General features: G+C 29.4%; 1 long non-coding RNA gene across 1 annotated transcript; it reads right to left on the minus strand.

The window, feature by feature from the left end:
• Window positions 1-9,867: 9,867 nt before the first annotated feature.
• Window positions 9,868-11,464, minus strand: LOC126549527 (uncharacterized). Its single transcript, XR_007603643.1, has 2 exons — window positions 10,802-11,464; window positions 9,868-10,314 (listed from the first exon to the last, which is right to left on the minus strand). It is a non-coding gene; the product is annotated as an uncharacterized LOC126549527 (long non-coding RNA).
• Window positions 11,465-14,182: the final 2,718 nt, after the last annotated feature.

Raw genomic sequence — 14,182 nt, forward strand, 5'->3', positions numbered from 1 at the left:
ATTTAAAAGTATTTCGACTCATTTTAACTAATAATACCTACACATCTCAACAATTTGCAAGTAATTTTGTAGGAAGTTGAAAATTCATAAAATGTTACCTATAAAAAATTTGAATAATGCAATATTCAATAAGTAGTAGTACCTAATTATATTGACAAGGTTTATCAAAAACTATATTATATTTACGCATTTAGGTACAATTATATTCTTGACTTATACCTTTAGGTACCTGTAGTCCAAACCCCAAAGACACATAGGTATGTGATATGCAACAAAAATTTATTACATTTTTTACTCGTCATAGATACATCATACATTTACCTATAACCTATATTATGTACAGCTATCCCTATAATAATTGCAATACTGTCGATATTCACATTTTGAAAAAATTTGATTCCCAATAGTACCTACAGTATAGTTTTATAACATTTGTTCTAGTTAAGATACAACTAAAGACAATTTTAGAAAATAATATGGTATCGGTACAGGCACATATACGTACGAACTTCCTACGAAATGTTTTCAAAAATTAATATTTATTTTTTGACATGCCTGTGTGAAATATAATTTCGATTTTTTTTTTATTATTTTTATTGCGTAAGATCTGACTTAGTAATTAATTCATTAATTCATGTTCCATATAATACATATATTTACAATCCTTATACTTAGTTTATACAGAATGCATCACAATGATCTGGCACATTTAAATGTAATTAGGAATTAGGATGTAATATTTTTCATATCTTCATGATACACTTTGTATACCTGTATATGACTTATTCTAGACTCTTGCTGTATGTCTATATCTATTCTGTACAATTCATCGTGTATACGTTATTTTAACTATTTCTTGAAACATAATATTATATACAATATATACATTATACTTACATATTATTACGTACCTATGCAGTATTTAAAATGCACGCAGGTGGATGCATAGACTATGAACATATTATTCATGTAACTCTATAGTAGGTTTACTAACTAATCTTTTGTTAAACATAAATATTATATATAAACGATTTTATTAGTCGTTATTGCGTTAATTAGTTAACGTTATTTTGGTATTATATTCTTGATAGTATAAAAAAAAAAAAATAATTTTTGTACAGATAAACTTTATTAACATATTATTTAGCAAATTTAATAAAAAAACATGGTTCAGTGATTCACGCAGAAACGTAGGTACTTTTTAAATTCCAGAATAATTAAATAAATGAAAAAAATAGTTGACTTAATAGTTAATGTGTCACAAAATTTAGCATGAAAAAAACAAAATGTGATAAGAAAAAAAGTCGCCAAAGAGTATTTTAGAAAGAACATAAAACAAAATGTATAAAATTAAAAAAATAAAAAAAAACGAAAATTTCGGACAGGACGTCTCAAAAAACGAGGAGGGGGATACGAGATGACGTAGTTGGTGCAAGATATTGCGTGTTCTACAGGCCACTGGTCACCTTCGCAAATTCTCACGACCGATCTTGCTGGCGATGAGTGTCACGGTTGCGTTTACTCGGGCACTTAATTGCGTCGACCATCACAACGGAAAGCGATACTCGTTTTCTTCGGTCACAGGACAACGGTTGACGACGATGGCACAACTCGCCACAGTCCTGATAATCCCCGTAGATTTCTCCATGGCATCTTGTGAATCCGATGACCGTCAGTCACACGGTGCTGAACCCCGAAACATTAAGTTTCTGCAGGTCCGACGCCGCTGACGTCTGTATTCCTAACTTTATAAACTCACTCCGCGATTTAAGTCTCCGCCGCCGTCGTTCCGAGTCGTCATCACAGCATCGTCGTCGAGGCGAAATCGTTGCCCATGTCCGTACGATACTTGCTGCAGTGTCGTCGTCATCCTTCGCTTCGAGTATCCAAAGAATCTGGGCACTTGCACAACCTCAAGAGAGTAGAGCACGTCGGTGACCGAGCTCACGACAACCGCGGACTCATCGCGCAGCGGGTTAATCGGAAAATGTGCGTAGGCGACTTACCACCGAACACCGTCCGTGAACTTTCTCGTATCCCTTCGTCCTTTCGTCGCCGTCATCCTGCACGAAGTCTTCGACTAAGGGGGTAAGTTATTCGGCTTCGGACGCTATCCGCATTGGAGGCAACATACGCCACATACAACACACTTGACGCATCGCCACATCGCGGTAAAAAATCCTCGTCGTCGGTGAGGAGCGTGTTGTTGGGGTGTTACACCAGGATCAAGCAACCCGCCGAGCTCGCAAAAACATTTCCTTAGCTTAACACTCTTAGCCGGCAAGACGTCGACGTAGTTCGCCGAAATTGGAGCGTCGCCTTGCGGTCCGTCTTCGACAGCTACAGACGTTCCTTTTCCGGAGACATCGACGGTCAGTAGTGATTCAGGCGGTGCATCTCCGATAGACGATTCGCATACCAACATCAATAGTTCCTCTACAACATCATATACTACGCTCTCAACTGGCTCTTCTTCACATTGTACCGTGGTTGTTAATACATCTATTATTGAATTTAAATCTTTGACGACATTGTTTATTAATGCTGCAGCGACAATGTTTTCGTTTGAGGCCATCTTATAAGTTACAACGAGAAGATTGTTGTAAGTGTGTAGAGTGTAGTACACGTCTTGAATTTTAAATTGTAAGTCAACTAAATTAGAATATTGTCCGACACCATAGATGATAAAATCGAAAATCTTCCAGAAAACGAGTACCACGTCGTTTATTACTAGTCAGCAATTACCTACGTTCAATAATCCTAATCAGCTGACATAAAGATTCCACGGATCCGTTTATTTTTCCAAACATTATAATAAACCTATAATACAAATTACCTACTACCTAATAGTACCAATTATAATAATTTAAACAAGATTTTAAGTATTTCGATTTGTATTGTACCCATTTTAAACTTTAGGTGATCTTTTTAATTTTATATTTTAATATAATATAGATATTAGATACTTTATCCAATAACAAAATATATGGATAAATATTTTTGATAAAATGTTTTGACGATAACGATCAAGTGCACATATTGTTATCATTATAATGATATCATTTATTAACAAAATAAATACATATTATATTATGTTACCATTTACCACGACCTATACTATTTTTTACTCAACATATCAAAATATTCATACAATTGAATATATCCTGACTACTTATAATAACACATATTATGCCATCCCAATTCTATTTGAATAAGAAAAAAATACGTTATACGTTTATAACATAATACCTAGTAATATGCATTTTTTTTAGAAACTTTTTTGTTTATTTATTCTTTTATTATTATTAAATTAATATTTAACTAAAATACATCAAAATTAATCAATCAATGCCCACACCGTCCAAATAATAATACATTTTATATCTTAAATTTTTAAATGGTCAGTAGGTATCGATATTATAGGCATACTGATTACTAACTGTATAGGTACTGCAGGCTATAATCGACAACCTATACGCTTAATATATTTTAATAAACAATCCTATAACAATAATTATAATAATAATAATCCAATATAAATACCATTTAGTCCGCATTCTGGATTTTTATATTTCTTATTATTCAATTTTACATTAAAATTACATTTAAATATATGCATTGCTACACTAGATTTATTGATTAGACTGCAATATATAGGTAGGTAATATAAAACATGGTAGTAATGATCACTTATTCAAATACATATAATATAGTTATAACAGGCATAATAATGTAAATACATCATATATTAATATATTATACATACGTTAAGACCACGCACGTATGTGCATTGTATATATAATATATCATATAATAGATATACATTTACATATTATGTATAATAAATATAATATTCTTACAATATAGTCCTCACTTTCCGTCCGCCCCCGAAATATTATAGTGTCTATGTGTAGCCCAAACTCTGATCAGGGCGCCGGTTAGGGGGATTGCACCGTAGGCGATATTATTATAATTCAAAATATTACTCTCGAACTCTGCGTGTTATAGTCTCAATTTTTTGTTATCATTTATCGGTAGGCGCATTTATTTAAATATTATCAGGATATTGTACGTGGCTTATTAATAATAATATTATACGAGTATGAGATATAAAACGTATGTCCGAGAGTTAATATCAATATACATCCTGCTTCTGCTACTTGAAGTTTATTAGATTCTGAGCGGAGAGATTAATGTACCTATTGATTCTATAATGATGTGTGTTTTTATTTTTTTTTTTGTGTCTGTGTACAGCATAAATAGTCAAAATAATGCTTCAATTTTAAACTTTGGGGGTGGTTTCCGATGGAAAAAACCTTAGGAAAGCAAAACCTACAGAATAATTTGCAAATATTCTGCATGATTTTGACGAATTTTTGTCAATATATAAACTTCAAATGCTAATAAAAAAAAAAATTGTGCATATGTATTTTTATAATTTTTAAATAACTATAAGACTAATTTATGAGGAATTTTATTTTATTAAATTTTTAAGCACTTTTACTCAGCAAAAAATTGTTATCGCTGTTAATAAAAAAAAAACTAATCATTAACGAATATTTCAAATGCCAATAAATAGCATTATAGCATTAAAATAAGCGAAGTATTTTGAAAATTAAATTATGTAAAGAAAATGTCAATCTAAATAATTGGTAAGATTTTCAAATATCTATGACTTATACTTTTTGGATAATAACAAATATTTCAAATCGTTTGAAGATAAATCGTTATCGCTATGCAATTTCGTAAAAATTTGAAATTCAAGCACACATACAATTTGTTCTATAATGATGTTTCGAGTTTTTTCTATAGCTATTTGAAGGAAAATGTATGGAAAACTTAGTGTTGAATTTTTTAACCTTAAATATAAACACAAAAAATTCTAAAATAACACACATCATTGTAAAATTAATCATTTCGTTCAGAATCTAAAAAATTAGTATTATAGGCAAAGGGAAAAATGATGGTGAGTGTGCTTGATGAAGTACTCAGTATAATATGAATTATATTATAATAATATATGGTATTGTATTGGCTAAACGTAACTGAGTTGTTCCCGGTTTTAATACAATATTATCAAATTGTAGACAGTTTTTTGTTTTTAATTAAAATGCTTTGGTTAGGTAATTTAAACAATATTAATATTCAACTATGTAAGATTTCACTCAACTTGTAATACTTGATGAAAAACACCATTAATAGTTTATCAGTATTTATAGTTGTTAATGTCGACCTGTATAGTATAATAAATTGAAATGGAAATAATGATTTTTTACATTGGACTTTGTTCGTGTACCTATCAGTGGGATGCAGTTCATGTAATAAAAAAGATTTTAGGACGCAATTCATGTGCAACAAACAATACTATAATACTATCGTACTTAGTATTATAGTATTATATTGTATCGCTACAGCCACAATATTATTAAAATATAAGACTAAATCGTTCGGTGGTCTCGCGTAGGCCCAGGACGGACGACCGCCTACCTGTGCTACCTATGCGGAGGAATAAAAAAACGACAAAAAGCAAATACGTTCGTTCCGTTTGAAAGATCGACGATAGGGCGCGTCAATTTATATTTTGACGTGTTCAATAATAATAATAATATCGTATATATAGGTATACATCATTTTTATTTTATAAATCAACACGGGCGCGAAGCGGCGTCCTTTCATAACAATAATATCGACTCCCAGCTCTACCAAAGTATATGTATATTATAATTTAAACGATTTACGATCGTCGTCCGTTCGGGCGACCTGTTCCCATCATCGTGAATGCGCGCGTCACACTACGGCGATTTCTATTCCGTTCGGATGAATGAAACACGTTGCCTATGAACGAATAATAATGATAAATAAAAAATGAAAAAACAAAAATAATTACTTCTACCTACCTACAATACACAACATGCACCTTTATAATATTTATATAGGTGTACACTGTACGTATTTAGCTCTGATACGGTAATAAACAGGGTGATTCAAAAAGCATGATGGTACCTAATCCTTATTTTTCTTTTACTAATATATTTATTCAAGTTCTAGTTTTAGGAATCTCATAATAAATATAATACTTAAAAGACCATAATTTTAAATTCTTAAGATTTAGATATTTTTTTTAAAAAATTTTGATACCTATTATGTTTAATTCAATATTTATAAGCGAGTAGTTCTTAAGCTATAAAAATCTAATGATAATAGTCCTTATAAAATGGTTTTAAAAAAATACATAATAGCTGTATAGTGTATGATTTAAATTTTTTATAATATTTTATTGTATATAAATATTTCTAGTATAAAATAACAAATCGTAAAAACTAAATCCTTGCCAGAATCGCCCTAAAGAAGCAGATCTATGTGTATTGTATGGCCTGACCGCAAATCTCAAAGAATTTATTGATATAACTTTTATTGTTAACGTTAAAATAGTTTTTGATTATATGGAGGAAAAGAAACAAAAATGAATTTTTTTACAACTATAGAAGTTAAATTACATAAAAAAATAGACATCATTGTAAAATTAATGCATTTATGATCAAAATTTAATTTTTAATTCTACTCTTTAGTATTGTTTTAATCACAGTTTTTAACCTTAATATTTTTGAAGATTTTTCAATCAGAAACTGCATTTTAATTCCTTAAAATTTTAATAGAAAACAAATAACTATAGTTTTTTTTTTTAAACTAAAAAGCTGGTTTAAAGTTACTAAAATGTATATAATATATACTTAGGTATACCTATTACTGATTATCGACTTCAAATCGTAACTTTCAAAAAAACAAAAATCGACATAATGATTTAACAGTTTTACTCCTTTAGATCACCCTATATAAGATATAAATAATACACGCACATACACTTACTATGTACGCATCAAGCACTCCAGCAAACGAAGAAAAAAAGTCACACTCGGCCAAGCGCGACGGACGAGCTGGTATAACAATTGCAACACGACGATATAATATTATTATTATTTTAAGGATGGAAATCATCGCACAGGGCGGTGACGTGTTTCGTTTCTGCGTCCACAAGAACCCATATCGTGATTTTTCGTCTTTCCCCTTTAAGTAGGTATATATTTTATTGATATATTTAATGTAGACAAAATAATTCATAATAATAATATAATACTATACGACGCACACTTGTGCGATGGTATACATATGAATTCAATATACAGCACAAAACTTTAAATTGATAAGAAAAATCATTGAAAAATCCTGTATTAAATAAAAACTTTATGTTATTTTGTGATGATATTTTACATTTAGGAACATCAAAATTAAAAAAAAAATAAATAAAATCAGTAATTATTTGCGAGCCTATATTAAAACAGTTGTAGTTTTATAAACAATAACCATAGGTCAAATGTCAATAGTATTTATATTGTTTATTGATTGTTAATTTCATTTTCTTAAAACCCTCGCTGCCATATCACAGCATCAAGTAACTACAAAGTTTTGTTTAAAGGTACTTATTTATAAAACGTAATTATTATCCCTGTATCACACGTATACAAGCCACTAACCTATAGTTTCGCGGGATTGCAGCGAGAGCGAATGAGTCATCGCAGAACGGTAAATAATAGCGTATGATTAAAATGATTCTTTTTAATTTTGCAATTTCAACGTTTTATACGTGCTACGATATTGTGAAGCGCAGGGCGAACGAGTTTTTGCGTCGTCGGCCTTTTTTATAAATAATGATATAGTATAAAAAACGGTGTCACGATTTCAAACATAATAATAACAATACGTATTATCACTCACCATAAATTATTAACATTATAATTTATAAAATTATATATTCAATACCATATCAATAAATGAATAAACTATGCATATATTATAATATATTGCTGAAGGCAGACATAAAGAAAAACATTTCAAAGGGTGTTACGCCACTACCCTCTATATACATGTCTGGTTATGAATAATAATAATCTGAGTATTAAAAACCGGATAAGAAGTATGTGAAATCAAAAAACCACGCCTTTAACGAAAAAATTTTGGGCAAGAATTCCTCCGATCATAATATAGAATATAGATCATCACAGTGTATTTTAGATAAATGATAATTTTGCATTAAAATCACATTAGAATAGGTGTGTCAGATCATTGTGATATACCCTAAAAATCTAAGTGTACAATACGCCATTTTGTATGTTTGTAAAATATAAAGTTAAATAGTGGTGTTCAATATTTTTAAACATGGTTTAAGTGGTGGGTAACTGGTAAGTACATAAGGTAAATAACTGAACAGGTATATGTAGACTTTAACAAGATTTCTAAATGTTTATTTTATATACTAAAGTTTTTTTTTAGCAAACGATAAAGTATTTAAAACAATAATATTGATTGGATGGTAAAATGTATTATGTCGATGTTCAGTATTTTGTCACAACTCATAATAAATGTGAAGTTTAGATTATTATTTGGAGCTTCTATGAGGTATCCGTGTCCATAGCAACGTTTGAAGGGATAAAATGATAATAGGGATGACTGGTGGGCTAAAAAGTGGTTGCTGTGGATACCAGTGAGGAGGGGCGCTAATATAAGACCAAAAATGAAAAACAAAATTATATAATATACTGAAAGATTGAAAAAATCTGTTAAAAATTAAAATACAATATTAATCACATGATATGCAGTTATATTAAATATAGCAGTTTGTTACCTATATTTATATCCAACACCTGAACACCTCGTAATTAATTAATAATTATTATCATGGACGTTTTGTAATTGGATGTGATCAATTTGAACGTGAATAATTTGGTTATTGGATGTATTTTATTATACTATAGACTTATCATATGCAAATTAGCTACTCGTAATATAGGTAATAGGTGTGTATATTTATACATATAGTCATATAGAAACCTGTGGGAGCATGTGTAAAGTTTTTAATTATAATATAGTCACGGAATAACTAATAAGCATACGATTAACCTCGTATTCGATTGTCGGGTCTTCGAAATTAAAATTGCAAATTGTATTTTAACATTTACGCATCATATGCATATCACAGAATCAAAACAGGAATAAAAACGATGAATTATCGACATTTAAGCATAGATTCATTATATCGCGTATTCGAGTTTGTTATAATAATAATAATATATATGCTCGTACACATTAAAACAAAATTAATGAAATCATTTAGAATTGTACAGCAAAAAACCTAAATCCACTTCATTGAAAACAGGTGTTCCATGGTAAATGGCACAATTTTTTTAGTTTTTCACCATAATACTTTAAGAAAAACTCTAAAATTTACCATGATCACAAGACATATTATTTTCCATTGTTTTAGTTTGATCTATTAAAAATTATTTAATATAGTAATATTGTGCTGTTGGGTCTAAGTAGAAGTTTGTACTTGACGTTCGATAGCAGATATGTAGTATTTAGTCTGAATTGCTAAAGTACATAATATTATCATTAAAATAACAAATATAGTAATACAGCCGAACTTGTAATAGTAATTATAGTCTGATGTTTCACCGAGTATGATGCTCATTGATCACTTCCATTTCGTTTGATTATTTTTGGAATTTTTAAGTGTTCTTAAGAACTATATTTTCAAATAAGTACACAGATTATTTATATCCATTAATGAGTACCTATAACCCTCTTTTTCCACCAATGTTAAATCAGACGACTTTTCGAAAATGTTTAATTAATTAAATAGAAATTCAAAAGAATAGTTTTTGAGTTATTGAACTTTGTGTATCACGGATGATAGATTCATAATAATTAATATTGGGTTTAATGATTTCAACATTATAATAATATTATTATTAATCCATCATTTTTTTTATAATTTAAAAATGACCATATAATAATAAATACTAAAACTAATATTACATGTTTTTTATATTTTTGAAAAGCTATTTTTAAGAACTATTATCTTTAGTGTGTATACAGGTATATTTTACAAATTACTATAAGTACAAATATTGATTTGACACATAAAAATTAAAAAAATCATCATCTGCTTATTAATTTATAGAAAAAATATTGATATTCGCTTGAAAAAAAAGTTAGTTTTACAACAGGATAATTCATAAATTGTACAAAATATCTAAATAATTGAAATTATGGTCCTTAAGTATACTTATAATCCCAAAAATCATAGTTTGAAAAATGCATTATTAAAGGAAACAATTTATTGGAAGGGGGTGATCATGCTTAGTATGAACTACTCAGTATACAAACAATTTTACAACATCTTGGTAAGCCTTCCCACGGTTTTAGCATCAGTAGTTGTGAAATTTCGGGTTTAGTTAGTCCATAAGTAGGCGGTATCTGCAAAAATAAAATACATAATATTAAGTACACGCATGTAATTTGACATATTATTACATTTAGATACAGATCTCAAACGATTATAATTTATAGTAATATTAATTACATCGTGTTTAATATATATATATTATTTTAACATTAACACAATATGTCAAAACGTGTATCCTCTTAAATATACGCAGTTGATCCAATATTATTATTAATTATTATTGCCTAGATTATATTTTATACATATTATTATAGCTATAGGTACATATAGGTACAGTAGGTACACACTACACACGTATATAATAAAATATTATAGGTAATATAGATTGGTTTTATCTAATAGTATATTACGGTCGCGTTTTTTACGCATGTCGTAAAAAGTTTTCTCTTCGTGGTGTGGTTGTAAAAAAAAAAATAAATAAATAAAAAAACTATGTAAGACTCGTAAAAAAAATTGCGTTAAACGGTAGCCGGGAGGACGACGCGTATCTACACCTACCTATACCGACCATATAATATATTATTCGCGATTTCGATTTCCCGTCGTCATTTATCGGTCGATCGCATATAATTCATAACAGCTGCCAGCTAGACTTTGGATACATATATTATTATTATATACACGGCGACGTTCGCATAATAATGTAATATTGACAACGCAATATACGCTCTTTTCGCGCGTTGGTCGCCGACGTTTTGCGAGGGTTTTGCACATTACAATATTATTTTGTATATGACACACGCCGCAATTCTCGTCTGACCTTATTATTACGGTATACTAACGGCGACGATATATTTCGCGAGCCGTACAAGTTTACATGCACACCTACACTCACGCACGTATTATATTATGCTCGACGACGACCCGTCGACGGACAGTTATTACACAAAAACTTACGCCTCGCGGAGTTGCCGCGCGCGTACGTGGTCCACGAAAACCCACGAGCGTCTGTCGCCGGTCCCACCGCACCGCGCGAGGTCGCGTCACGAATGGTGTTTTGCGAAAATCTCGTGTTCGCCGACACACGCGCAAACGTCGTCGTAGGTGTACTTTAAACGGTGCGAAGCGTTTTAAATGCAATTTCGCTAGACGACAACGCGAAAAAAACATCATCAACAACAACAACAACAACAATTACGTAAAAACAGTTTTCACAGACGATATTATAAGTACCGTGTACTATAATTATTATATTTTTTTTAAAAAAGGTTAAAGATATGACAAAATCGGCACTTAAAATAATCGACCTTATTCTTTCGAGATATTTAAAAAAATAAAAAAAAATTTGATTTTATAAGATTATTCCATTATTTATTACCTTCTTACATTAATTAGGTAATAGTTGATGATTTTATCAATTATTAATAATTTTAGTATCAGAACCTTATATACTGTTTTTAATTAACTGTACGACTGTATGGACATGTCAGAAAGGATGCTCACCATCTTTCTTTTTTTAATAATGGTTATTTATACAAATTATGATGTTTTTAAATTTTCAAGTATTTACTTAAAAGCCATACTTATGAATACTTAGATTATTATTATAATACTCGTATAATATATATAATAATATATTATAGGTAATTATAATTTCAGTGCTCTGTAGGCTGTTTATGTATAGATTTCTGTTTTTAAAACGAGAATATCCTTATTTTTACTATAAACTGACAAGTTAATAATTTTTATAGTATCTAAATCAAAATTCGAACGAGTAGATTTGTTATCAATATTTTTCATAATTAAGTTTTACAAAAATATAAAATAGATGTAGTACTTAATTTAGCACTTACTATCTTACTAACTCAAACATTTGTACAACTTATATAATTTTAAAATATTTGTATTAATTGCTATGATTATAATATCATTAGTATATTATCTCTATTGTTTATTACATATACGTACTAATAATAACTTAAAAACTACCGATTAAAATGAACATTCAGTATTTCATAATTTCCTAAAAGATCATCCGTTAAATAATTAACAGTAAAAAAGGGTGCTTTTTGTTAGAAAAAACGATGTTGCTATTGCCATATAGGAAATTCTTTTAATAATATAACAGTATTATTTGAAAATATGTCCTTAAGCGTAATTAAACATTTTAAGAATTAAAATTAGAATGTATCGTGTTCTAAGATAATTAAAATATAAATAAAATGAGTTGGGAAAATCATTTGAAAACTTTTTGATTTATTATTGTTGCATACTCTCGCCGTTAATAGAGTAAGATAGGAAGTGATGTCGAGTAGAAATCGATTTTAAATTTATATCATCATTTCTCTTTTCGCCTACCTTCACACACGCGTTTACATATGCATATTATATTATTATATTGTGGTGGCGATCGTGCCTACCGGCGATATAATAATTTGGATAAAACTACGGCGTATTGATTATGACGAATAGAGAGACGATTTGCGCGAGTAGGTTCTATTTATTTACGGTAGACGATTGCACAACTATTTGCACGTTTTTGCCACGCACATCGCAAAAACACAATTTATATATTATAATATTATGTACAGTATTCCCGCCATATGTGCTCGAGTATTTGAATTAAATCGCAGCTCGCCTGCTTGTATTGTTGTGCATACACCTTATGTTGCTTTCAACGCGATACCACGCACGCACTCCGTATATATTTGCAAAAAAGTTGTACACCGTGGTGTGCCTATATAATATATTATTACTACGTAGTGATATTAAACGTCACGCAGGCGGAGTTGTTTTTTTTTTTAGTAATATAATAATATAACGTACACCTACAATGTAGGTAAACATCTATCAGGTAACAAATTATAATACTTATTTTATACCACGTGCAGTGCGTTTTTGAGGCTGTTCTACGACTGTTGTATTAAACAAATAACTTGCATAGAATTCTTTGATGGGTCAGTTGGGAGAAAGGGTTAGTTCTAAAAGTATTGATAGTTATTGACTTACTGTATACACCGCGCCGTTGTCACAATTCAAGAGTTGACTTATATATTATACTATGCGTATTAAAAAGTAACAAGGTGATATTAATTCAAAAATATATTTTTATAATATTACGTTACCTGCAATAAGGTAGTACTGAATATGATGCATTGAAAAATCTTAAAAGTGTAAAAGAGTTCAAAATAAATGTTTGATGATTTTAACTAAAAATAATGCAATTTTCTGAAAATGTACAAAGCTAGTTATCAATCATAATAATCAAATCATATACTTCTATCTACTTAAACTATTATATATGTATACCAGAAGTTTAAAATGTTTTGAAATTCTTAATTATTGCTGTACGCATATTTCAATACTTACATAGAATAATAACAGATAACGCTGCTGTACATTATATTTGTATTAAAATAAAACTATATTAATTATAAATTGTAAAATTATTATATGCATTAAGTAAGTATAGTAGCTTATTGTAACAAATGATTGTAACTTGGGGATGGAGGTTTCTGTACATTAATAATTTAAAATATTTAATAACCTTATTAATTTTATTATATTATCGTTTATCAGAATCAATTAGTAAAATGACCATCTTTAAACTTTTCCCCTAGTGAAATGTTAAAATCTCCTTACCTTATAATGTTGGCACAATCGGGAAAAACATTGACATTACACCTCCTATAATACCAGCTATAGATACACGTTATTATTTTGTGTAAGGGATATCACAATATGTAATGTTATTATTAATTTTTTTAATATATTATATAATAAGCGTTCTAAAAAAACACAGTACTTATATATAATATTACGAATTTCTTGGGTAGTTATGTCTTGTATATAATTACGATACCTACGTTTAAGTAACAGATTTGTAGAGTTTACAGCAAACGGCTGTGGTGTATTTTTGTTTATATATTACATAACAAT

The sequence above is a fragment of the Aphis gossypii genome, chromosome 1 (assembly GCF_020184175.1).
Source record: "Aphis gossypii isolate Hap1 chromosome 1, ASM2018417v2, whole genome shotgun sequence".
Classification (NCBI taxonomy): Eukaryota; Metazoa; Arthropoda; class Insecta; order Hemiptera; family Aphididae; genus Aphis; species Aphis gossypii.